The following is a 25,568-nucleotide window of genomic DNA, read 5'->3' as shown; positions in this document are numbered from 1 at the left end:
TCAATCAGCACAGACTTATGGTGGTGATATTCTCCAGTACATACAGGATCAAGTTATAATAAAGTACCAATACTCAAATACAATTCCTAAACATTTAACATATCTGCATGTAGCTTGCTTGCAAATGTAACACAAAATGGTTGTTTTACCTGGATAAATACATGTCAAATCAAGATGAAAATAAATGACAAATTGCATTTTGTCTTTTCATTGCTGCCAGCATCCTTTAAATCTCTAGCAAGAATGGGATGAAGGAGATAGTGAATGCATTTTAAAAAATCAGAACTGATATCGCATTCTCAGGCAAGCAGACAGCATTTCAAGGAGTTTGGAAATTCCCCAGGAAAGAAGAGTTAATTAGCAGTAAGCAGCTTGAGAGTGTCCTCCTTACTAGAACTGTGATGCACACAGTCAAGTAACTCTGAAATTCTTCAGTGTTGGATCATTCTATCAACCAGAGACTTAGATGAAGAAGAGCTATCATTTCAAGAGGCATCAAAAGTTAAAAAAAAGTCTTGAAGGGATGAGTGAAACCAGGAAGGGAAGTGATACAATTTAAAATGTAAGTGCAACCAGACATAGGGCTGAATTTTTCATGCTGGATGTGTGAAATGCAAGTTGGTCTCTTCCAACTTCCAGAATCACAGCTGATTCATGACTGACGTTACCGGAAATATATTTGTTGTTCATACAGGGTTAAGTTTGTAAGCTGTGACAAAGTGTGTGTGCAATGGCAGCTGATTAGAAGGTCTACCTCAGTTCTCAGAAACAGCATCTCAGCTTCTTGCATCATCTTAAAGGCACCCAAACCTCACACCTTATCTCCCTTCGACTCTCCCAATGCAATATAATCCCTTAGATTCTCCATTTTCCCTCTGAATCCCCTCAACAGCCCCTAGATTTGTGCCCTAGCTCTCTCAATTCCTCAAATATCATATACCACCTTTATTCCTTCCACATGAACCCATTATCCTCCATGAACAGTCTCTAAGACACAAGCAAAAGCAATGGCAAGTGTTTTAAATGCAGATGGAAAACAAATTAATCCTGTAAGATCTACTAAAACCCTCACTCAGAAATAATATTGATACGACAAAGAAACTGATGAATAAAAGCAAATTACTGCGGATGCTGGAATCTGAAACCAAAAAAGAGAAAATGCTGGAAAATCTGTAAGGAGATAAAAGAGCTGACGTTTTGTGTCTAACTGACCCTTTGTCAAAGTAAATGATGAAATCCTTTGGAAAGAAAAGAGGTTAAATCCTTAAATCAGGGCTTCGCAAAGTGGGATTTGGGAGCCCAAGTGGCTATCATATGCTGAAATTTGGTGTGAGCTCTGGGACAGCAATGACCTGCCTTGAAGATTTAACTGAATTATGATAGCCATGCTCCCTGTTCTAATAGGCCCTCATTCTCACATCTGTCCTCTAGCTCCATGGACAGAGTTTTCAGTGAGCTATTGTGTTAATGTCCAAGCCTCAAAATGGAATCACAGTCAAAAAATGTTTGGGAAGCAATAGCTTAGGTGGCCAAGAACATGTGGAAACTAACAATCATGTACTCAGAAACCATATGGAATATATGCTATTATAACTTATTTGAACTGTCAATTGTTCCTTCTGTGGATGCATCAATAGTCCACCAGCTGAACTCAGGCCATTTTCACTTTTTGGAACCAAGCAATCATAATAGTCACAGCTGTCAAAACAAGCCATTACAGCTACAAGAACTTGAAATTTTAGAACTTATGATTTTGCTTTTCTATCTCAAAGAAGTTGCCTGTCAGTCAATGGAGCAGATGCTTAGCATTTTTAATAGCCCATGACTGGGAATTTGTTTCTGAAGACATATCTGTCTATACATTTAAATCACAACACTAAGCATAGGAGGACATAGTGACACACTTTTCTACATAAGTGAATGCATTAAGGGTCTTTCTCTAACACTATAAGTACTGCAATGCTTACAAAGATGCACACAATACTAGATAATGTAATTGTCAAGATAGCTCTGCAGGGTAGAGCTCTTTAATGAATCATTGCACAAGAGATAAATGTACACTCTGGTACAACATCTTATAACGTTGATGGTGTCAAATCATTTTTCACTTATCGGTCAGAAAATTCCCAACTCTTCAACAGGCATTTCCAGGTAATCACAGACTCTCTGAAGAGAAAGTTAAAAATCACACAACACCAGGTTATGATCCAGCAAATTTATTTGGAAGCACAAGCTTTCAGAGCACTGCCCTACTAGCTACGTGATGAAGAGGCTGCAGTTTTGCAGTGATAGAGTGTTTGTCCCTGATGTTGTGCAGTCTTGGGTGGTAATAGTGCTTGCTCTTCAGTTGGACTGATGTAGGAGAACTCCTGCTCCTCACTAAAGAAGATAGTGACTCCATCGCTGGCTCCTCTCTCGCCACCTAGCCCTGGTGATTTTGCTTACCTTGGATGCTGGCAATCCATGATGTGTCAAGCATCTGATTAAAACATTCGGACAATGATCACAGGCAGCTACTAATGGTGCCAGCATGACAGTTGTGCCCTTTCCCACCTCTGTTTAAAAGTTAGCTTTCATTCCTCTGAAGAATAACAATTTCTTTTTTCTAAAATACTGTGTTCGTAATAAAGTACTGTGGCACCTGATGAATCCTTTGTTTAAATTTGTAGAAGACTATCTACTACTGTAACATATTTAAATGACATCTCATACTACACAACTAATACTAAATACAGAATACTAAAAGAATTCAGTTTTAAAAGGGAACTCAACTTCCACCAGAGGAAGTGTGATTATCCTGTTATTGTTTGTGGGACACAAAATGTGGAATAGTTGAGGATTTTCTTAACCACAAAAAAGACTATATAAGAGGCATGTGGTCTGAAAGACACATGAAAGCTGTTTTTCCTGCGATAAAACTAAGTTCTAGATTTTGTGAGCAGAGTTCTACTATAGTCACTACCAGACAGCTAACACTCAATTTCAAACCATCAACGGTTCAGGGTTTCTCTGTTGCACATCTATCCCCAAGAGAAAAATATCACATACTTATACAAGACAACTGAAAGACAAGATAAACTCCTGGACATAGAATCGTGAACATATCTCCCTGCACGAAAGCCTGGTGTTTCCTTTTGCCTTAATGTGTGATCAGAATCACATGACAATGGAGCAACAGTAATGGATAATTTGGCATAATTTATCCTCTCTTTCTGGCACATATGTTCCAGAATATTCTTTTGTGGATTTTACCCATGCAGAGTGTAAACCTTTGCTCGTCTTTATGCTAACGAATAGTTCAGCTGCTAGGAAAGGAAAGTGAGAAAAATAACAGCGATACCCTGGTAAATCTTTAAAAGTTGTTATTTGGCAAGAAACTGTGATTTAGGATGACTTTCTAAATTACTGTAAATTAGAAAATATGTTATTTTAAAGAAGTAACTATGTTTGCATTTAACATAGAAACATCAGGAACGACAGAAAGTCAGGGCCAGTATAATAAAGTAATATAATTACAGTGTAATCCAAAGTAAAGTATGGCAGCTCATCGAGGTCAACTGGAGTGTGTGGGCAGTAATATGAGGGAAGTCTTGGACCCATATATGCAATAGGTGCTGCCAGCTCCAGTGGTGGTTGGAGTCCCTTTGACACATCTGCAAGGTTGAGAGTTACCAGGATAGCATGTTCAGAGAAGTGGTCACACCGCAGCCTAAGGACTTGGAAGCAGAAAAGGAATGGGTGATTGGCAGGCAATCCAGAACAAATAGGCAGATATTGTGGATCTTAGGGATCTGTTCACACATAAGTCTTTCATTTTGAAAGCTTGTGAAGAAACTGGATCCTCAAGGCAGCATAATCAGATACAAATTTGTGGCACCACAAATGGTTTGGCTTTGCAGCAGTGGAGGGATTCATTAGGTAGGGGAACAGACAGGCCTTTCTATGGCCACAGATGTGAATCTAGCTTGGTATGCTTCCGCCCTGGTGTCAGGGTCAAGGATGTCACAGAGCGACTGCAGGATATTTTTGTGAAGCAGTTTGAGCAGTCAGAACTCATGGTCCATATTGCTATCAATGGCTTGGGTCTGAAGGGAGATTAGCTCCTGCAATCAGAATGGATGGATCTAGATAGAAAATTGGCAAGCAGGACGTCAAATCTTTGGATTCTCCCAGTGTCCCATGCAAGTGAGCATACAAATAGAATGATAAGGAAGATGAATACATGGCTGCAAGTTGGTGAGGGAGGGAAGGTTTTAGATTTCTCAGACACTGGAACTGGCTCTGGGGAAACTGGCATCTGTACAAGATGCAAGGTTTGCATCTGACCAGATGTGCAATTGAACTCCTTGTAATGCATTTTGCTCAAGCTATTGAGAGGACATTAAACTTACATGATGAGGGTGTGAGAATGAAAGGAATAATAGGTATGGAAACTAGGATGTGGAAATGCTTGGAGAGATGGATAGCACTAATATAAAAGATAGAGAGTCAATAGGTGAAGTCAGAATAAGGGAGGAAGTAATGTAATCCAAATCATGGTTACTGCGAATTAATGTGAGCGCACATAAATAAATAGCAAATAAAACTGGGGAATTACAGGCACAGTCGCGACAAGGAAATATGATGCTGCAGCAATAACAGAAACCTGGCTAAAGGAAGCTCAGGACTGTGTGTTAAATATACCTGGTTGCAAGGTGTCCAGAGAAGATCGGAAATGAAGAAAAGAAGGAGGGGTGATGGTATTAGTAAATGAGTCATAACTTGGCTGAGAAAACAGGACATAACAGAGTTTTCAAGGACAGAATCAATTTGGCTCGAGCTAAGGGACAAAAATGTAACTACATGGCTTGGTATCACCTATAAATCATCAAATAATGGGAAGGATATGGAGGAGCAAATCTGCAGTGAAACTAGAGAGATTCCAACATTATACAGTAATTGAGTTGGGAAGTTTAACCACCCAAATGTAGACTGACAGTGATAGCATTGGACAGGAGCAAACATTCTCTAATTGTGTTCAGGGAAATTTTCTACAGCAGTTTATGTCCAGTCCAACAAGAAAGAATGCACTGTTAGACCTTACTTTGGACACATGATGAGCCATTTAGATCGAATTTCAGCAGAAAAACTTTTTGAAGATAGTAATCATTAAATCGTAAGGTTTGTTCTAAGTTTCATTTCCATAGTATTACAGACACCTTAAAAATATGCCATAGTATGTTTCAATTCATTTTTTGCTAGCATGCAATATCTAAATAAATTTTGCTATTCCAGAATTTGAAGTGTGTCAAAATTACTTATTCAGAAATAGGAAAGGTATAAAAACATTATTTGCACCGAAATGTGTTATGCGCAATGACATTAACAGTGAATAAATATATCAACACATTGGTAGTATGGTCTGTTTCTGCACTCTGATTTCTATAATGTTAGACAAGAAGGCTAAAAGAAATCTGGAATGAGTTTCCTTTCAACCAAAAGGAAACACTGTAGTGTATAGAATTGTGAGCAATTGCAAACTGAGAAGATTAACTTGTAACTGCTGATGTCAGGAGACAGACTGAATCATCAACTTTTTCACACAGGCATGAGCAAGAAAAATATATGAATATTTTCTGTGCATTTGTTGGGGTGTGGGGTGCTCAACAGGGAGTCATTACTTAAGACACAAGACATTCTCTGGCACTCTCTTGTGGGTGGTTCTAACAGTCACCTCTCATAGGCACAGAAACTGACTACCCACCTGTGATATCCTCTGGAATGGTGTCTGGCACAGAAACACCAAAATTACAAGAGAGAAATACAAAGTACTACACATTTTTATTGCACAAAATTATAGGATTTCTCCAATCAGAAGTTTTCTAAGCAAAAAATGGTTGTCTCAACATGACAAATACAAAAACTGGCCTTTCTTCATTCATTTGAAGAGTAATGCAGAACAACACACATCACGCTCGAGTCACGTTCCAATATAAGTCCATTTAGATATACATACAGTTTTATATATTGTTGTAATATATGAAGAAATTACATTGAATCCGAAGTGTTTCCAAGAGTTTATTCTTAAAACAGAGTGAATCAAATATGAACTAAATAATTTATTAATTTTAATTCAAATTCTGATCATATACAAAAGCCAGAAATTGTTACTTTTAATTACAAATGGATACCTAAATTTCACTTTGCTACACTTACGTGATTGCACATACTCTAAAATGTACTCTTTGAATATTCATAAGTTCAAACAAAGAGAAAAAGCAAGTATACCAATGGAAAATAAATTAGCTCATCTTTATTTCTGCTGTAATTGGAGCATGGAACGTGTTAACAATTTGTTAAGATAATCAATGAAAAATGTAAATCATGTTTAAGATAAAACAACAAATTACAGTTTTTTTTCTTCTGTTCACCTCCCTTAAATGGAGATGTGCACATTGATGGGGTCAGGTTGTGAATAAAATTCATCATGACTCATCATGTCCAATAGTGCAGTATTCTAAGTTAAATTCACGTTTAACAAAATAAAAAATTGTAGTAACTGTCGATTTTCAGACACATTTAAATCTAATTTTTGAAACGTCAACCTTTTAGTTTTCCCTAAGTGGTTAGCATAAATGAGGGCAAATTCAGATAGACATGTGAAAGCTGAAAATTGTTATGACATAACTCATTTCAAATGTCAGTTTTTGATAAGTGTTACTCTACACAAATACCATATTGTTGCAGCAAAACTGTCACATTAATTTCAGTTGTCATTTCAGACAACATAAAAGTACTGGCTGTCATCCAGCAGAAACTATGGAGAAAAGAAGCAACTACTGTGTTCTTTCTTTTGTGAATAGAAGGGTAGGCTAACAATTCAAACCTGGAAACAATTATTTCATACCAATTCTTGCAGAAATATTTTAGATAATAGTTCTCTATCACAAATATGAAGAAACCATTCTTCATTTTTGTTATTTTAAATTCAAAATTTTCAAAACTGTCACTTACCTAAAAGTTTAAGAACTTCTAGATCAAATATAATTCCATGCAATTCTTTGGAGCTAAGGCAATGTCAGCCCCATGTTCCAACTTCCTGAAAAAATAAATTGAAAGATAAGATTTGTTTCAAAAATCATATGCTTTATATTTTCTTGCAATCGTCTATTAAATATATTTCTGATGGTTATTTTTGAATTATGTGAAAATAAGTATTCCCGCATGTTCATGACATATTATGTGCAAAAAAAACTTTCAACTCAAACAGATGGTGTGTTTATTTGGATTCAAAAACAAGCACTAAATGCTGATTTTTGACTCTGTAAACTTATTCACTTAATTGTAAAGTTTAGGCTTGAACAATAAGACACTGGCACAAAAGGTGCAGACTTCACTATTCACACTCCTATTAAATGAATACAACATGTTGCATTTACATTAACTTGCATCAAGCCTATACCATAGAAATAGGCAATTTGGATAAATTGGGTGATTCTGAAATTAATGCTCCACGTAAGTCTCTCTTTCTTCCCTCTTCACATACCTTTATATACTTTTCTCTTGACATTAACCTTAAATTCTTGAATGCCAGGTACGAAGATGTGCAGATTAAGTGGGCAGACCATGCTAAATTACCCATAGTGTCCAGGAATGTGTAGGTTAGGTGGATTACAAGGTTAGAGTGGGTTGTGTCTGGGTAGGATGCTCTTTGGAGAGTCGGTGTAGACTCGATGGACCAAATGGCCTGCTTCGACACTGTAGGAATTCTACATTTCTATTCATCTCTGCTAAACCATTAGGTGCATGGTACACTTTTAGCTACTATTTAGGGAAAGAAATTTCTCTTGATTCCATTTGGATTTACTGGTAGCCATTTTATTTTTGTGGACCTCACATTTTGAATCACTTAGACATCGGAGTTACTTTTCTGTATCTACTCTACCAACATACTTCATCATTTTAAAAGATCTGAATCATGTGACCCAAGAGTTTCCCTTTTCTAAAGATAGTGTGGAAAATGCTAGAATCCATTTTAAAGGATTTAAGAGAGCAAAAGTGACAGGATTGGACAGAATCAGCATGGACTTATGAAAAGGAAATCATGCTCGACAAATCTACTGGAATTTTTCAAGGATGTGATTTTTAGAGCTATAAGGGGACCTCATAGATGTGGCTTCCTTTGACTTTCACAAGAGTTTTGATAAGGTTCAACATTCAAGATTAACGTGTAAAATTAATACATTTGTGTATGGCATAGATAGAGAACATGGTAGATAAGAAACAAAGAGTCTGAATAAATGGGTCTGCTTCCAAGCTGCAGGTGACTAGTGGAGTAGGCAATCAGTGTTTGGACTCCAGCTGTTTGTAACATATATAATAATGATTTAGATTAGAGAGCTAAATGTAATCTCACCAAGTTTGCAGATGCCACAAAGTTGGATGGGAATGTGAGGAGGATGAAGAGATGCTGCAGTGTGATTTGGACAAGCTAATTGTGTGGGCAAATGTTTTGGTCACCTTCTCTGAGAAAGGATGTACTTACTATGAGATGAATGCAACAAAGATATACCAGACTAATTCCTGGGATGGCAGGACTGATGTATGAAGGAAACTGGAATACTTAGGACTATTTTCACTGGAGTTTAGAAGAATGAGGGGCATCAAACAGAAATCTATAAAATTCTAACAGGACTAAACAGGTAAATGCAGGGATGGTGTTCTCAATGACTGGGGAGTCAGGAATTAAGAACACATCTAGGGCAAGATAGAATCATAGAATTTTACAATACAGAAGGAGGCCATTTGACCCATCGTGTTTGTACCTGCTCCTTTAAGAGCTACCCAGCTAATCTCATTCAACAACCCCATCTCCATAGCATTCTAAATTCATCACCATCAAATATATATCCAATTCTCTTTTAAAACCTCGTATGGAATCAACCTACTCCACTCTCCCAGGCTGCACTTTCTAAATTAACAACATTCTGAGTACAGAAGTTTCTCCTCATCTCTATGATAGCTGTCTTGCTGACAATCTTGAAATTGAGACTCCTAGTTACTGACATACCAACTAGTGGAAATAGAATATCCTTCTCTACCCTGTCAAAATTATTCATAACTTTGAACACCTCAATAAGGTAACCTCTTAATCTTCTCTACTCCAAGCAGAATAAACCCAATTTCTCTGATCTAAAATCCCTCATTCCTGGTATCCTTCTAGTAAATTTCCTTTGCACTGTCTCCAGGACTTTAATATCTTTTCTTTAAACAAAAGTGCCCAGAACTGAACACAATACTCCAAATGTGATCTAACCAATAATTTGTAGAAGCGTAGCATCACCTCCTTGCTTTTATACTCTATGCCTCTATTTATAAACCCAAGAGTGATTGAAGCCTTCTCAACCACTTTTTCAACTTACCCTATCAACTTCAAATAATTATATACATATGTTCCTCTGCTCCGATGCAACCCTCAATGTTGTATCATTGACCCTACATTGGGTCTCCATCTTTCTTCTACCAAATGCATTCTCTCACATTTCTCTGCATTGAATTTCATCTATAAGGTGTCTGCACATTTGGTCAATTGTCAGTGTCTCTCTGAAGTCGGGCAGCATTTTCCTTACAATTCACCACTCTTCCTAGATTAATATCTCTACAAATTTAGAGATTTTGCCCTCAACACATTTATCAAAACAACAAATTATCATTTATAATAAATCAGAAAAAACAAGGATCTCAACACTGGTCCTGGGGGAGCTCTGCTTTCAACTCAGCTCCAAACTGAGAAATGGCCATCTATAATTACACTCTGTTTCTCATTTTTTAAACAACTTCTAATGTATGCTGCCAAGGACTTATCAATCCCAAATATTTCTTCTTTGATAATTAGCCTAACGTGTATCAAATGTTTTCAGCAAGTCCAAACATACAATAGCCAGAACATTACTCTCATCCACTGCCTGTGTCACCTTGTCAAAAAAGTCACTTAAATTTGTCAGAAATGATCTTGCCATTGACAAAGCTATGTTGACTGTTAAGTATTAACTTATTGATCTTTAAGTGCATATTTAAGTGCATATTTACTTTATCCTGTACTATGGCCTTCATCAATTCAGTGACGTCAAGCTGACAGGTCTGTCGTTTCCTGGGTTATCCTCTGCCCATTTCTTAAACAATGGTGTCACATTTGCAGTCCTCCAGTTCACCAGGACTAATCTTATGTTCAGAAAGGCAATTTGCCCCCTTAACTCTCTCAGCCATCTGGACCTGGCAACTTCTTTACCTGGAGTGCTGCCAGCCTTTTTAACAACTCTTCCTTATCTATCACTCTACTGCATAGATGGTCAAGACCCACATTTCAACTAGGCCATTGTCACTAATTTCTAATTTGGTAAAAACAAGCAAAGTACCCATTTAGTACCACTGTCACACCCTTTGCTTCAGTGAGCAGCCTTCCCTGCTTGTTCCTTATGGGCCCCACTCTGTCCTTCACTTAATTTTTAAATTAATATGCATTAGGAACATTTTACTATTTATTTCAGTGCAGCCTGTCTCCTTTTCTCATGCTTCCTGTTAGCCTTCCTTATACCATTCTGAGTCTCTCTCCTGCATTTGAGTTAATCTTCCTGATTTCTCTTGCTATTACTATTCCATGACTATGCATCACATGCCTCATTTTTATTCCTTATTTTCTCAGCTGAGGAGAAATTTCTTCACTCAGAGGACGATGAGCCTGAGAAATTTTCTCAAAGCAGCTGAGACCAAATCCTTGCATGTTTTGAAGAAGGAGTTAGATTAGGACTAAAGGAATTGAAGGGTAAAGGGAGGAACCAGGAACAGGGTGCTCAGTTGTATGATTGTATAGAATGGCAAAGCAGGCTTGAAGGGCAGATGGCTTACTTCTGCTCCTATTTTCCCATCTCCTGGATGGAATTCCCCATTTCTGTAACTACTCAGTTCTAGAGTAATCTTCTACAATTTTTTTGGCACCTATTCCAGTGCCTGTTGATTGTTAAGTATTAACTTAAGTGCATATTTACCTTATCTAAAATAATATACCTTGTAATTATAATTCCTATTTTTCTATTAAGAATAAGTGTTCCTGATACTCAACATAGTCGAACCAAAGTTATCTTAGTTTTCTCCTCTTTAATTCTATTTATTGAAAAATAAGCTCCAGTACTTCGTTTGCTAGTTTAACCTCCACATTCCTCAAAACCTAAACTAAATGATGTGGCAGGATCAGAATGTTCTTTTTCATGTTATGGAAAATATTCGTGGGATGAGAAATGAGCCATAGTTGTTGCCGCAGGTCAATCTTTGCTTTCTCAGAAGTGTTTAGTTAGTTAATTTTTCCTTATCAAATACCAACTTATAAGCATTTATTCAGTTGCAACAAATTTGCCTCGAAATTTTAAATTAATCAATAACTGTGCAAATCTGAAAGTTTTCAAGCTTATAATGCAGAGTGATACAACAATACTGTAAACAGTAACTATGGAAGAATGTCATCAAAGCGAATAAAATCTGTACGATGCAAGACATCTTTGTGCTATTCATTTCAGATCGACGGAGAGGGATCAAAGGAGACAACTGGCTGTACACATAGGTAAAAACAATGACTGCAGATGCTGAAAAGCAAATACTGGATTAGTGGTGCTGGAAGAGCACAGCAGTTCAGGCAGCATCCAACGAGCAGCGAAATCAACGTTTCGGGCAAAAGCCCTTCATCAGGAATAAAGGCAGTGAGCCTGAAGCATGGAGAGATAAGCGAGAAGGAGGGTGGGGGTGGGGAGAGAGTAGCATAGAGTACAATGGGTGAGTGGGGGAGGAGATGAAGGTGATAGGTCAAGGAGGAGAGGGTGGAGTGGATAGGTGGAAAAGGAGATAGGCAGGTCGGACAAGTCCAGACAAGTCAAGGAGACAGTGCTGAGCTGGAAGTTTGAAACTAGGATGAGGTGGGGGAAGGGGAAATGAGGAAGCTGTTGAAGTCCACATTGATGCCCTGGGGTTGAAGTGTTCTGAGGTGGAAGATGAGGCGTTCTTCCTCCAGGTGTCTGGTGGTGAGGGAGCGGCGGTGAAGGAGGCCCAGGACCTCCATGTCCTCGGCAGAGTGGGAGGGGGAGTTGAAATGTTGGGCCACGGGGCAGTTTGGTTGATTGGTGCGGGTGTCTCTGAGATGTTCCCTAAAGCGCTCTGCTAGGAGGTGCCCGGTCTCCCCAATGTAGAGGAGACCACATCGGGAGCAACGGATACAATAAATGATATTAGTCGATGTGCAAGTAAAACTTTGATGGATGTGGAAGGCTCCTTTAGGGCCTTGGATAGAGGAGAGGGAGGTGTGGGCACAGGTTTTACAGTTCCTGCGGTGGCAGGGGAAAGTGCCAGGATGGGAGGGTGGGTCGTAGGGGGGGTGTGGACCTGACCAGGTAGTCGCGGAGGGAACAGTCTTTGCGGAAGGCGGAAAGGGGTGGGGAGGGAAATATATCCCTGGTGGTGGGGTCTTTTTGGAGGTGGCGGAAATGTCGGCGGATGATTTGGTTTATGCGAAGGTTTGCAGGGTGGAAGGTGAGCACCAGGGGCGTTCTGTCCTTGTTACGGTTGGAGGGGTGGGGTTTGAGGGCAGAGGTACGGGATGTGGACAAGATGCATTGGAGGGCATTTTTAACCATGTGGGAAGGGAAATTGTGGTCTCTAAAGAAGGAGGCCATCTGATTGTTCTATGGTGGAACTGGTCCTCCTGGGAGCAGATATGGCGGAGGCGGAGAAATTGGGAATACGGGATGGCATTTTTGCAAGAGATAGGGTGGGAAGAGGTGTAATCAAGGTAGCTGTGGGAGTCGGTGGGTTTGTAAAAAATGTCAGTGTCAAGTCGGTCGTCACTAATGGAGATGGAGAGGTCCAGGAAGGGGAGGGAGGTGTCAGAGATGGTCCAGGTAAATTTAAGGTCAGGGTGGAATGTGTTGGTGAAATTGATGAATTGCTCAACCTCCTCGTGGGAGCACGAGGTGGCGCCAATACAGTCATCAATGTAGCGGAGGAAGAGGTGGGGAGTGGTGCCGGTGTAATTACGGAAGATCAACTGTTCTACATAGCCAACAAAGAGACAGGCATAGCTGGGGCCCATACGTGTGCCCATGGCTATGCCTTTGGTCTGGAGGAAGTGGGAGGATTCGAAGGAGAAATTGTTAAGGGTGAGGACCAGTTCGGCCAAACGAATGAGAGTGTCAGTGGAAGGGTACTGTTGGGGACGTCTGGAGAGGAAAAAACTGAGGGCTTGGAGGCCCTGGTCATGGCGGATGGAGGTGTAGAGGAATTGGATATCCATGGTGAAGATGAGGCGTTGGGGGCCGGGGAAACGGAAGTCTTGGAGGAGGTGGAGGACGTGGGTGGTGTCTCGAATGTATGTGGGGAGTTCCTGGGCTAGGGGGGATAGGACAGTGTCGAGGTAGGTAGAGATGAGTTCAGTGGGGCAGGAGCATGCTGAGACAATGGGTCGGCCCGGGTGGTCAGGCTTGTGGATCTTGGGAAGGAGGTAGAACCGGGCAGTGCGGGGTTCCCGGACTATGAGGTTGGAAGTTGTACACATAAGCTATCATTGTTCATGCTAAAGAGGCAAGATGTAGACCAATAGCTTTAACATGGCATGCCTCAGTGTGCAATATTTTTATCAGAAAGTCATAATATGTTAGGGGCAATTTTAATGTCCCTTCACTCACTTGATGAATGATAAAGAGGTTTCACGTCATGTCTTTGTACACATACTTCCAATCCTGTTTCCCTCTCATATCATTCTATCAGCTCCATGTTGGACTATAGGAGTATGAGTGCCGTATGCTAATGGCTGGTTGACATCATCAGTGATACCAGATGATGTTAGATCACATAAATCTAAGGCATGATATTAGAAAATTTAAGTGATTTCTTTGCTCCAGCCTACCTCTATATATAATTTAATGTTTAATAGAAGGTTCCAGTTTGCATTAGTATGATGGTTGATCCTACTGTGTCTACAACTCCCAGATCCACTTACCATATTAATATATGATGTCAGCAATAGTGTGTGGTCTATAAACCATTTATGAGAGATCCTAGCTGACACCAACAAAGAATGGAAAACTGAAAATTCTTGATTGCCTGAATATATTTAAAAAAACACACCTACACAAGATATCAGAAGAGCTTGCCAATATCAGAACCAAAGATAGATGACTGGAAGTGCACAAAATACTAGACAAAAATTTAACCCTTCTCAAGCCCTAACAGCACTAAGGATGCTTTGACCCAGCCTTGTACAATTTGATGGGTGTCACCACTATAAGTGACACCAGGCTGCCTTTCAAATGGCTCAGGAGCTCAATAATATTCAGATAAATGTGCTCCTCTACACAATCCACAGCTAACCTCGTCCAATGGTGCTTTATTATAACAGTGTGTTAAGAAGAAACAGCTAGTTATACAGAGGTTGTACAAGCTTCTGACTCTCACTTTGTTTTGTTGAACAATGTAAGAGCAGACCAGGGAATGGCTGGCAGCTCCACCTAAATGCCAGGTAACTGGCCTCCTTCTGGGATAGGATTGTTCAGAAAATGGGAGGATTGATATCTTTAGGACTGATATTGCTGTTTACTGCCCCTTCAAAACAAACATGGTGTGTAGCAAATATTAGATGATGTCCACCCACTGATTCCTAAAGCTCGATATTGGTGCAATGTAGTCAAAACTAACTGTTGACAAATGAAGAAAAACTGCATAAGACACATCATATTTGTCCCCAACAACACAGCAGTTTTGCTAGATGTATTCATTTTGTGTTCCAAATTTCCAAACTCAATACATCAACCACTAGACCATATTTGCATGCCATTTTACCAACCTCCTAGGCAATATGGTTGTCAGAATGAAAGAAATGCTCTGTGTCTTGCCTGATCATCTAATCAAATATGGCAGTTGTTGCTGAAGGGAATATTTTGCAGAGGTTATGCTAAGACTACCATTAGTAGCATTTTAAGGGGATTTCTATCCCTTTGTGCTTTCATTTAGTGCAAATATAGACGCATTTAATATTCAAATAAACAAACAGAGTTTGCCGAGCAGGCCTGCAATCAAGTGCAGAGGTTTTTCAATTTTACTGTTAACAACAGATCTCAATTTGTTGCAAGCTCAGAAGTAACTGTAACGTTAACAAAATGCAAAATGACAAACAACCTGAAAAATGAATGCACAGAAAGGTGATAACATATTGTTTAAAAGGTATTAAAAAGGGTAGAAAAGAGGTACCTGCAAAACTGTTAGAGATTCTAAGTACTGGTCTGTGAGACTATTCTTGCATTAAAAATAGGAACACAAAACCACATAAAACTTCATACAAATACATTTCTAAATTTGTCTGATTCCATCTTGGTCTAGTCATTCCAATGAGAAATCTATCTGACAAATCCCACAGTTAAAAAAAGGAGTTCCAGAATCCTAAGCAATATCGATCTCTCGATCAATGTCATTCAAACAAATACCTGAGAGTTATTGCTATTTGTGGGACCTTGCTGTGTGTAAATTCATTGCTGCATTTCAGAGCATACAACAGTGACAACAATTTTAAAACTAATTGACTACAATAAATTCTGAGACAATCCTGATTTTGTAAAAAGGAACAAACAAAATTTAACCATTCATGTAAACGATGCCACATTTTCATAGGAAACAACTGCTGAATTCACTAAATTAAGCATTTTTCTCTTTTCTGCTATAGTTCCCATTATCTTAACGCTGGAAGTACTCAGTAGCTCAGGCAGTTTTTGTGGAGACAGAAGCAAAGTCATGAGGCCTCATTTTTCACTTTTTGGGCTAAATTTGAATTGTCAAAGATTTGGACAGTTTCACATCATGAAGCCTGGTGGGTTTTCTTGCCTTATCTTACCATACTCACCTCATTAGTCACCCACAATGCCCCTTTGGAAATGGTCTATTCAGTGGAAATACTGGAAATCACAGACATCCCTTGCATCCATGTCATCTTTGAAGCCCGTTGTGCACCTGGATAAACATTACCAGTCCACAGCTGCCCTGCAAAGTTCCTGACATTTGCTCCAGGCATGGCAAACAGGAAAATCAATACTCTGGTTTACAGGCAGACACCTGAAGGTCCAAGGGTTTTGCCAAGGCAGAAACACTTCCTGTCCAGGACCAGCAAAACAAGGTAATTGTAATAGGTAAGATATGGGAATTATATACAGTTTAATGTAAATTGTTTTGAGTTTGGATTTTTGAATTTGGGTTTTATGTGTGGCTGTAGGTGTTTAACAATTAACTTGTAAGTATTTCTGTAGCCATGATGATTTTTATTTTTAAACACAACGTGAGAGAAGGTTTTTTGGGTTTAGGCTTTGGTAATATGGGCTTTTGTTTAGGGATAAATTTATAACTGAACAAGGTAAACAGTGGTCAATTAGGCTGCAATTTCAACATCGTAATATACAGGTTTTAAATCAGTCAGGCAATCAAGCTTATGTCGAAAAGACAGGAAAGTGGAGTTGAGGATTATCAGATCAGCTATGATCGAATTGAATTGTGGAGTAGACTCTTTAGGATGAATGGCCTGCTTCTACTCCAATGTCCTTTGATCTTAATAGTTTAGAAAGTTAGGGATTGCTTTTTTTCTTTCAATTAGGGAAATGCCCGTAAGTTGGAAAAAAAAGGGTGTTACTTTAATTTCAATTTGGGCAGTTCTGCACGTTCTTAGCTACAGCTGGATGTGTAAAGCAATTGCTCTTGGGAAGGTTTTTTAGAATTATTACAAATAGGTTACATCAGTGTAAAGAGTCTAGTACAAATTCCAGACTGGAAATATTTGATTAAAACACTGGAGGGATTACTTGAATCTGAGAAAGTGTTCGATGGCTCCAGGAAAACTTTCAAATGCTCAAGACTGGGAGTTGAAGCCAAAGTTAAATTAAGTCCTACAGGCGTGATAGAGAAAAAAATTTTCTTTTGTGTGAGTATTGTAAAGAGTTGATTTTGCAATTAATGAGATTACATTTTACTGTATATTTCAAAATGTTTAAATGTGTTATGCATATGTAGTTTGGTTTATTCTATCTTCATTTTTTTTTGAATAATCGACATCTGTTTTAATGTTAAAACAAAATCTGCAATATTTTGTGCTTACATTTCAGTGAGAGACCACCTCATTAAAATCAAATAAAATGTGATTTATCAAGCTAGGATTTCAGCCTGGGGTCTAAGTTGTCCAGTAACATCTCCTAGATCATAACATGTTAAAGTGATTGAGGATAAGATTAAAATAGGATTTGGATGGAAAATTAAAATGCCACATGACAGAGATCAAGGAATACATACAGACTGAATCATGGTGTTCCACAAGGTGATTGCTCAACCTAAGAATAGTCTTTCCCATGTAGAGGAGATTGCATCATGAACAATGAATACCAGTATACTAAATTGGAAGTATAAGTAAGTGACTGCTTCACTGAAAGTAATAGATGAGCTCCTGGGTGGTGGAGTAGATAAAAAGGCAGATGTTGCGTCTTCTGAACTTGAAATGAAAGATGAGATGTTTACTGGAAAGAGTGTTAGGGTGAATTGCAACTAAAATGTTGCAGAGAACGGCCTCTTCCAAACACGAAATGGGAATGAAAGGTCACAAGGTGCTTGTTGTGCCACTTTGGAAGTGCGGATATAACAGAGAATGATTCATTGAAAATGGAGATTGTTGGGATGGTAAGTAAGGAAGATGGAACTGGCATGTTTTTCTGGGAGGGAGGAGAGAAGGAGGATCTGCGGTCATTCAAATGCACATAGGCAAGGCCACGATCAACCACAAAGAAGCAGAATCCTCAAGTTGAAAAAGAGGGAGATATAATGAAGCTCACCAATGGAAAGAGATATCATCAAAATAAATCAGACAGGGTTTCAGAAACTAAGACTGAAAGCAAGACAGGAAGCAGGGTGATAGTAGCTTTTGGAGTCAGTGGGTATAAAATCCATGTTAGTTGGTAGCATATAATAGAAATGAAAAAAATCAAGGAAAGGAAAGAACAAAAGATGGACAGTGTAAAAGCACAGGAATGTGGAAAATATAAGCAGCTCTAATGAATTTTTACAGTTTAGGCGAGAACAGAACACAGTGTCTAAAACTGAGGCTCGAGAGGGAAAATGAGTAAGACTGGATCAAAAACTTGACCAACAATCACACTTAGATGCAAGCATAGCTACGGCAGATATGGATTCCCAAGGCAACACTCTTTTTTAGGCAGTAAGCAGACTCATGGGAGACCGTGTTAAATAAAAGATGTTCAGCCAGTCAAAGGAGTCTGTTGGTGGATCAGATGTATAGATGCAATTTCCATTCAAACCTCTCGTGAAGATTATCAAAGATTCACCATGGCAGATAATAACCTCTGATTGTAGTTAACATGGTGCATTAATTCATCCATAACTTCCTTGAGATTTAGTCTGTATTTCTGTCACGAGGTAATTATTCAACATGCCATGAGGGTTAAGGAGGTTATGCCTCTATCATTCCTATGGTATACATGTTGGGAAGAGTGCCTGCATTTACCTTGGGCATTTACCTTATTAAACTTCTTCTGAGACTGAAGGCAGTTTATGGATGGTGAAGACTGTACTTAATGCCTCAGCAAATGTCCTTTCATAAAATTTGCACAGCCCTCTTCCTGTCTTGGCTCCAGGACACTTCTTCTGGACTTTATTTTTCCTGGAAAGACATCCAATAAAACAACAATTAATCTGGGAACCCTTCCCACTGATCACCTCCAACACTACAGTAGCCCCATCTAACAATGTCACAATTACTTCAATGTTTTGTTGCTGACAATCAAAAATGTGCTGATTTAATCGATTTCAAATTTTTAAATAATACAGCACCTTGAAACCCTCTCCCCATTCTTTCAAACAGACAGGCAGAGGTTTTATTACTACCATTCTGCTGTACACAGAAACACAAACAGATCAGGAATAAAAAAAAGTAATCCAAACTCACAAAAGCCAATAATAAGATTTTATGGATCGCATCTGAGATGTTCAGGATTAGCAGAAGAAGATGAGTTTGCAGCTGTGCTGTATTGCACTGGTAGTGTTGAACAGTCGGTTTTGTTTACTGATTGAAGTTCCTTTGACCTGAATACATTTTTAATTGACTTGTAGCAGTTGGACTGATAAAAAAAAGCCTTTCTTTACCTGCAGTCCAGGAGTGCTTACTGGATTTTCCAGTATTTAACTTTCACAGCATAGTAGACACACACTAGTTAGTCCTCAGCAACATAATATAATGCGCACGATGGTGGTTCATTTTCAAATCTTTGCTTTTGTATATTCCTGGAATGCGAATCTACAAAAACCTCTCTAAGAAATCGTTCTCGGCTGAGAAGCCGGTTAAATAGTCACCTTCCTCATTATGTCACTCCTCTATTTGCAATTTCTTTGATGCCTTCAGATGTTACATTCCACCAAACTCACGAAGAATATCTGCATGCAAACCAGCCATTGAATTTACACCAAGATTGATTTTGTCTCTATTGTGTTCTCCTAGTTTAAAAAAAACTCTATTAAAAAGTTAAGGTAAGAAATGACCATAGTAATTTGGGTTTCCAATGTGGTGTCAAAACATGCTGCACAATTGAATTCAACATTATGGTTATTTTTTGTGGCTTTGTAAAACTGTCTTTAGCATTTAATATATTTATACCCCATGACACCTTTGCTCCTCTCCATGGTTGGCCTTTGTAGTTTTCTTACTAAAATGGACCACCACATTTTTATCTATACATGACCGAGGATTACAAAATAATCTCAATGCACTTTTTTGAAGAATTTAAATTTTCATGTCCCACATAAGCCATTCATTTTCTCCACTATTCATACGTCAGCTGTACATTATATATAGATTCAATATGGATACAATAGGCTGAATTTTACCAACATTTGGCTGTCTCAGTTGCAGTGTTTCATGGAGGGCTTCTCCCCATGAGCGCGAGCAAGTTAGCTTACCCAATTCTCCACTGCTCACCTATAATGTGTGTACCATACCTATGTAGCATCAATATTAAGCTATGTTACATGTACCAGCAGTGGAAGCACTTGTCAGTGCCAGGAACTCTGTGATTTCTGCCTTCAGTATAATTTTAAAGTTGAACTGTGCACCATGTCAAATGCTAAAAGTTATGCAGAACCCCCCACAGTACTTGCAATGGAAGAGAAACAAACAAAAAAAGAGAACATGTACTTCACTGGAAATAGAATCTCACCTCGGTGTTTGCTAGTATTGCTACTTTAAAACATCACCTGTTTGATCAACTATCAATCATTATAACTGGAGCTGCAAGAATTGAGCTAGAGAAGGGCTACCCATCCTTAGCACCATAGCATGTTAGAACCCTGTCTGAAAGGGTGCTACTTTTTCCCAAATGCATGGTGTAGCAGAGCATCTTGTCATTGCTGAATGTGTGCGACACATGGTGAAAAGTCTTTTAACAGTTGAAAATGCTTGCCTTTCCTGTTGTTACATAAAAGAAAAATAAAACAGACTAAATTCATTTGCTTCAGGGAACTGAGAGGGACTGTTTGTCTTTCAAACAACTACAAATTTACAGTCAAGGATGATCACTTTAACCGACTTAGAAGGATGCAGGCCAAGTGCAGGGAAATGGGGTTAGTGTGGACGGACATTTTGGTCAGCATGGATCAGTTTGACCCAATGGGCCTGTCTCCATGCTGTAGACTCTATGACTCACATCTATTGGAAGTGGATGTCAATTAAGTTCTGGCTAGCCTGTTGTGACCAATGCTGCAGTGGTCTATCATGTTGAAAATTATGTTCATCATGCTCAATGTCCTCATCTTCTTCCTCAGAAGATTACTGCCATTGTACCAGCTCTTCAGTGTCCATCACATCCCCTCTTTAATTACTCCAGTTGTGCAGGGTATAGCATGCAAGGATAATGTGGCAGACTTCATCTGGAAGTGAATTGCAAGGTCCCTCCAGACTGATCCCAACATCAGAACTTCAGAGGATTTACCATCTGCTTCACAATGGCTTTGTTGGAAAAATGGCTCAGTGAGGGGGCTATGTAACAGAACCATCAGGGTAGCTCTTATTTCCCAGGAACCATCCCTGTAAGGCATTCAGCCCTTGAAATAAAACAGAAACAGGAGAAATTGCAAGGATAAAGGCATCCTGGTAGCTTCCACTGTCCCTGGTATAGATTTCCATGATGTTGCACAGATGATCACAGAAGATTTGTACATTGATGGAATGGAATCCTTCTCTGTTGATGTAATCTATTGTGTGAAGATATGACACTTTCAGTGCAACATCTGTCACACCCTGCACTTGGAGAAAGTTAGCTGTGTTGGCAAAGACTAAACCCAGGCTGCAGCACTGACCTGGTTGCATGAAAACAAGGAAGTGGTGAGATCTAGCACAAACTGTAACAGTGAAAGTCTTGATGAATATGTCGATTGAGGATAAGGAGATCTTACACAGTTCTCTAGTGGATCATTAGTCACATGTATCACCGTAAATGCTACTGGGATTGGACGGCTACCCATCCCTTTGGGTCACAGTCCTTCTCAAGCAGATGAGACAGTTCTGTGCCTGTGTCCTGAGACATCCTCAGTCTGTTGTGGCAATTTACCTCATATTTGGAGGAAATGGCACTGAGGATGATAGATTCTGGACCATGTGTACTTCCGCTGCTTCCTGAGGGGACTTTCTGCTGTGCCATCTTCAGATTTGGCCGTTTGGCAGCCAGTGGAGGTTCCTGATCGTCCTGGATTCACTAGCAAATTTCTTCCACCTTTACTGCTCTGCCTTCAATACACCACAGACACAATGATAATAATCCCTTCTGTGGCTAGATTTATTGGTTGCAGTTTCAATGAGCCTACATGGGGAGATAAGAAACAGAACAGGTCTTTAGTAATGTGACCAGTCAGCATTTATATCACACACAAATTACAGTATAACATCATCCTCCACACAGTGGGGCATGGCGCACTTGGATAAGGAGGGCCATGGAATGCAGCTATATGGATTTTTGACACAGTGGACCTTACTTTGATAAATGCAGTATAAGCCATGTTGCACAAATACAATAGAAGATCGTGGTAGGCTTACTGAAACCTTACACTCCCCGCCCCACACAATCACCCAAGAAAGGCAGAAATGCATAGAAAAGATTGTTGTCAAATACTTACAAAGTGAAAGGAAATCAGGTCCATGCCCCTGTGCAGCCTATGAGACACTGGAGTGGCTTTGTGAATTGTGGTTCGCTGGTGGCAATTTCAAGGCCGGCTGTGATTATTTCTGCTTCACAGAGATAACTGATCAATCCATAATGACCAATGACCTGGTCAAGGTTGCTTGTGACCAAGATTTGTATTTGACATTGTTAGTCATTGCGTGTTTTGCAGTGCGTAGAATTCTACGATTACAGATATCTTAAATCTGTACTGTGGAAGTGCCTAATTAATGCAATTGTACCTTGAAGGCCCTCATATCACTTACAAATCCAGCCTGCATTCTCAGACAGAAAAATAATCACTGAACCTCCCAACCTGGCGTGGTGACTGCCAGCTTTCAGTTGAATTTTGGATGAGGATGCATTTTACAGGTTGAACTTGCTAATCTAGAGGAGCCCTTCATCAAACTTCCATGTTCCTTTTTGCTTTGCACTCCCTGTCAAGTCCATCCCCCATCCTCATGTTCCCATCCAAAAACTTTTTAAATCTTCACCTCCCAATATGTCCTCCTGAGCCCAAAGCCAATCATCATGATGCACTTTTCTCCGACCTGCCTCCCCCCAAAATCAGTGTGGTAGTGACCATTAATTGACAAGCCTTGTCTCCAACAACCCTAGTAATCTACGCCCTCAAATACACTATCATTCCCTACCCTTATATATTGTGTTGCTTTCTTTCACAAGTATTGGCCCCTCTGCATCCCAGAGGGATCTCCACAATTGGAATCCTCACCTTTCCTGCCACATCAGTAGCCCTAGAAACCACCTGGATTTCCCTCCCCCCCCACCAAGGACTGACCATGATCCACCCTCAGGGCTGGTTGGAAAAACAACCCCAACCAAAAGAGTGACTAGACCCTTCACTAATCTCGATGCAGCTGCTTGACTGACTGAGCCCCCATTCCCAAACTGGTCGCACTGCACCTGCAGAACTGATTGTAGCACACTTCCCAGACTATAATGACATGAAATCCCTGACACTCATCGCCACAAGCACTCAAATGATATCAGAAGCTGTCTTTGATAAACTGGTAGGAGTTGGGGGGGGGGGGGGGGGGGGGGGGAGGGGAAATCCCCTGACCTGCAACTGTCCCTCTTGGCTGCTCTGAGCACTATTCTTTTTAGTTTTTGAGTCATAGCCATATAGTCAAATACACCATGTAAGAGTTGGCACATGCTGTAGGTGTGATATTGATGTAGCACGGTGTCATTAGCAGCATGTTGAGCCCTTGACTGATCACTGCTGCTAATCAGCTGCCAGGCTTCATATCTGTGAAGGTGCAAGTTGTGATTGAGATAGCAATGTGTAAAGAAATACATGGTAAGGCAGAAATGCAGTAAGAATCCATGCAGGCATACAATGAATAAGCACTAAAGGTACAAAGCGAAGAGCACTGAGGTGTGCTTTGCTCCAATCCATTAGATAGATGCTGTTTCTGCACACAGAGTGGTCTGGAGGCAGCGAAGTGTCAATATACACCAAAATACAGTGCTCAAGTGATTGCCTGTACTCTAAGATGGAGACATACTGCAATTATGTGGTGGCACTGGTGTTTTTCCAATGCCAAACTCCATGCATCGAGAAGACAGGCAATCAATGCCCATGCAGCTGGCCAAGATGGAGGCCTGGAGAGCAAGCTACAAGTTGGAGGTACCTGCTCAGGAATTATCACTTTTGTTTCTCTGTGTCATATGTGAAAACAACAAACTGTAGATTTATGAGGCAAGAATAGGAAATCATGGGGTATAAATACATATACATCTCCCACAACTGACTAGTAAGATTCTGGTTTAATAAAACCTTGGGTAGAAAATCAGACATTTTGCTCTCAACATCAAGAACCTCATTCTTCTGATCTCCCCATTTTTTTCCAAATGACTGACTGTTGCCCACTTCATGCAGGGGTTAGAAAAAATCCACCCAATTAATCTGTTGGTATCATAGATTAATAATAGTGGTTTCAAATGGTAAAGTAGTCCTTTACAGGTCTTCAGGAATATCTCCAATGGCCTTGTAGTTTTAACAGCATTGGTTGTAAGCAAGCTCTCATTTCCCAACAAGTACTAGTGTCTCTCAAGTGCCTAAGGTACCTCTTCGAGTCAGACAAACTGTGCCAAGTGAGCTCAAGTGTTAAAAAACATGAGTAGTTGCAATCCCCAATACTCCATGACTACAAAAATAATTTATTAAAACATTATTAGGAAAATTATATCAAGTTTTGTACAAATTTGGTGAAGTACAAACCTTGACATGCATGAAAACGCTCAAATATTTTTGAAATCAAACCAAAAACCCACTGTTTTGTTTTTAAAAATCCAATGGTTACTTTGGAAACTTATAAAGTAATAGATAAAGGCTGAATTTTCGGATGTATTTCAGAAATAGTAAACAATCAAAACATAGAAAACATCCTGAATACAGCAGCCTATCACTTTGGAAATAGTCTTTTCTCTACCTGCAATAGGGAAAATAGATGAACAGCATTTCACTCCTCGAGCAGACATTAGTCATTATCTCTCCCAACCTGGACTGCATAAACGCATACTGAAGGACTCATTTTAGATTTCAGTTTTAGTACTTTGATGAAGAAAATAACAAAAAACATAAAATATACAGAAGAAAACAACAAACTTTTAATTGATTCATATAATGCTGGCACAGAAAAGAATTTCTTCCAAATTCATTTTTTTTTCGACATACAGATAAATATCACAGCAGCAGTACAATAATCGAAAGCCAGGTCAACTGCAATGTTCAAAACAACTACAAGCTTTAAAAACACCACATAGATTGACAGTACACAGATCAAATACATTCAATCTGTGTGCCTTCTTTTTGTTGGAAAAAAAGTAAATCAAAATCCATAACCAAACTCTCTCCTCATAGTTCAATATATTTCTCTATTATATATATTTTTCTGCTTTTCCCTTTAAGATGCAATGGTATTTTCCTCAATCTTTCTCCCCACTTGCTTAATGTCAACTTTGCTTGTTTTACTCTTTCACACGGATGTGAACATTGTGGGAGCAGCCAGATTTAAACTCATTCCTAACTATCATTGAGGAGACTAGAGTCAGCCATGTAGCTGTAGCTGAAGTGCTGTTTGGAATGTTAGATATCTATTTCTGATCAATACAATCACAACAAGGAGTCTTTCAGTGTTCACCAATGGATCACAGGATCAATTGAGGAAATAGGTGAAATTTCAATCTTTATATTATCAGAGAAAGAAAATGGGACATTAGAAAATATGGTACTTCAATACTGATAGGTATGTTTATATTTTCATTAAATTTAATGGACTG

At 39.3% G+C, this 25,568-nt stretch overlaps 1 protein-coding gene across 9 annotated transcripts in view; it reads right to left on the bottom strand.

Moving 5' to 3' along the window:
* The window catches only part of foxp2 (forkhead box P2), an 808,606-nt gene that overhangs the window by 656,839 nt on the left and 126,199 nt on the right, over positions 1-25,568 (bottom strand). For 4 of the 9 annotated variants that reach the window (XM_072551474.1, XM_072551463.1, XM_072551461.1 and 1 more), the window contains 3 exons: positions 21,657-21,905; positions 18,576-18,718; positions 6,994-7,078 (listed from right to left, as the gene is read on the bottom strand). The gene's annotated coding sequence lies outside the window, so the exon portion shown is untranslated. Of the gene's footprint in view, positions 1-6,993; positions 7,079-18,562; positions 18,719-20,753; positions 20,774-21,656; positions 21,906-25,568 lie in introns of those variants that run through there. The other 5 variants (XM_072551467.1, XM_072551466.1, XM_072551468.1 and 2 more) reach the window with 3 other exon arrangements.

The sequence above is a fragment of the Chiloscyllium punctatum genome, chromosome 32 (assembly GCF_047496795.1).
Source record: "Chiloscyllium punctatum isolate Juve2018m chromosome 32, sChiPun1.3, whole genome shotgun sequence".
NCBI lineage: Eukaryota > Metazoa > Chordata > Chondrichthyes > Orectolobiformes > Hemiscylliidae > Chiloscyllium > Chiloscyllium punctatum.
The sequence above is the reverse complement of the archived record's forward strand: the minus strand, read 5'-3'. Positions and strand labels throughout refer to the sequence as shown.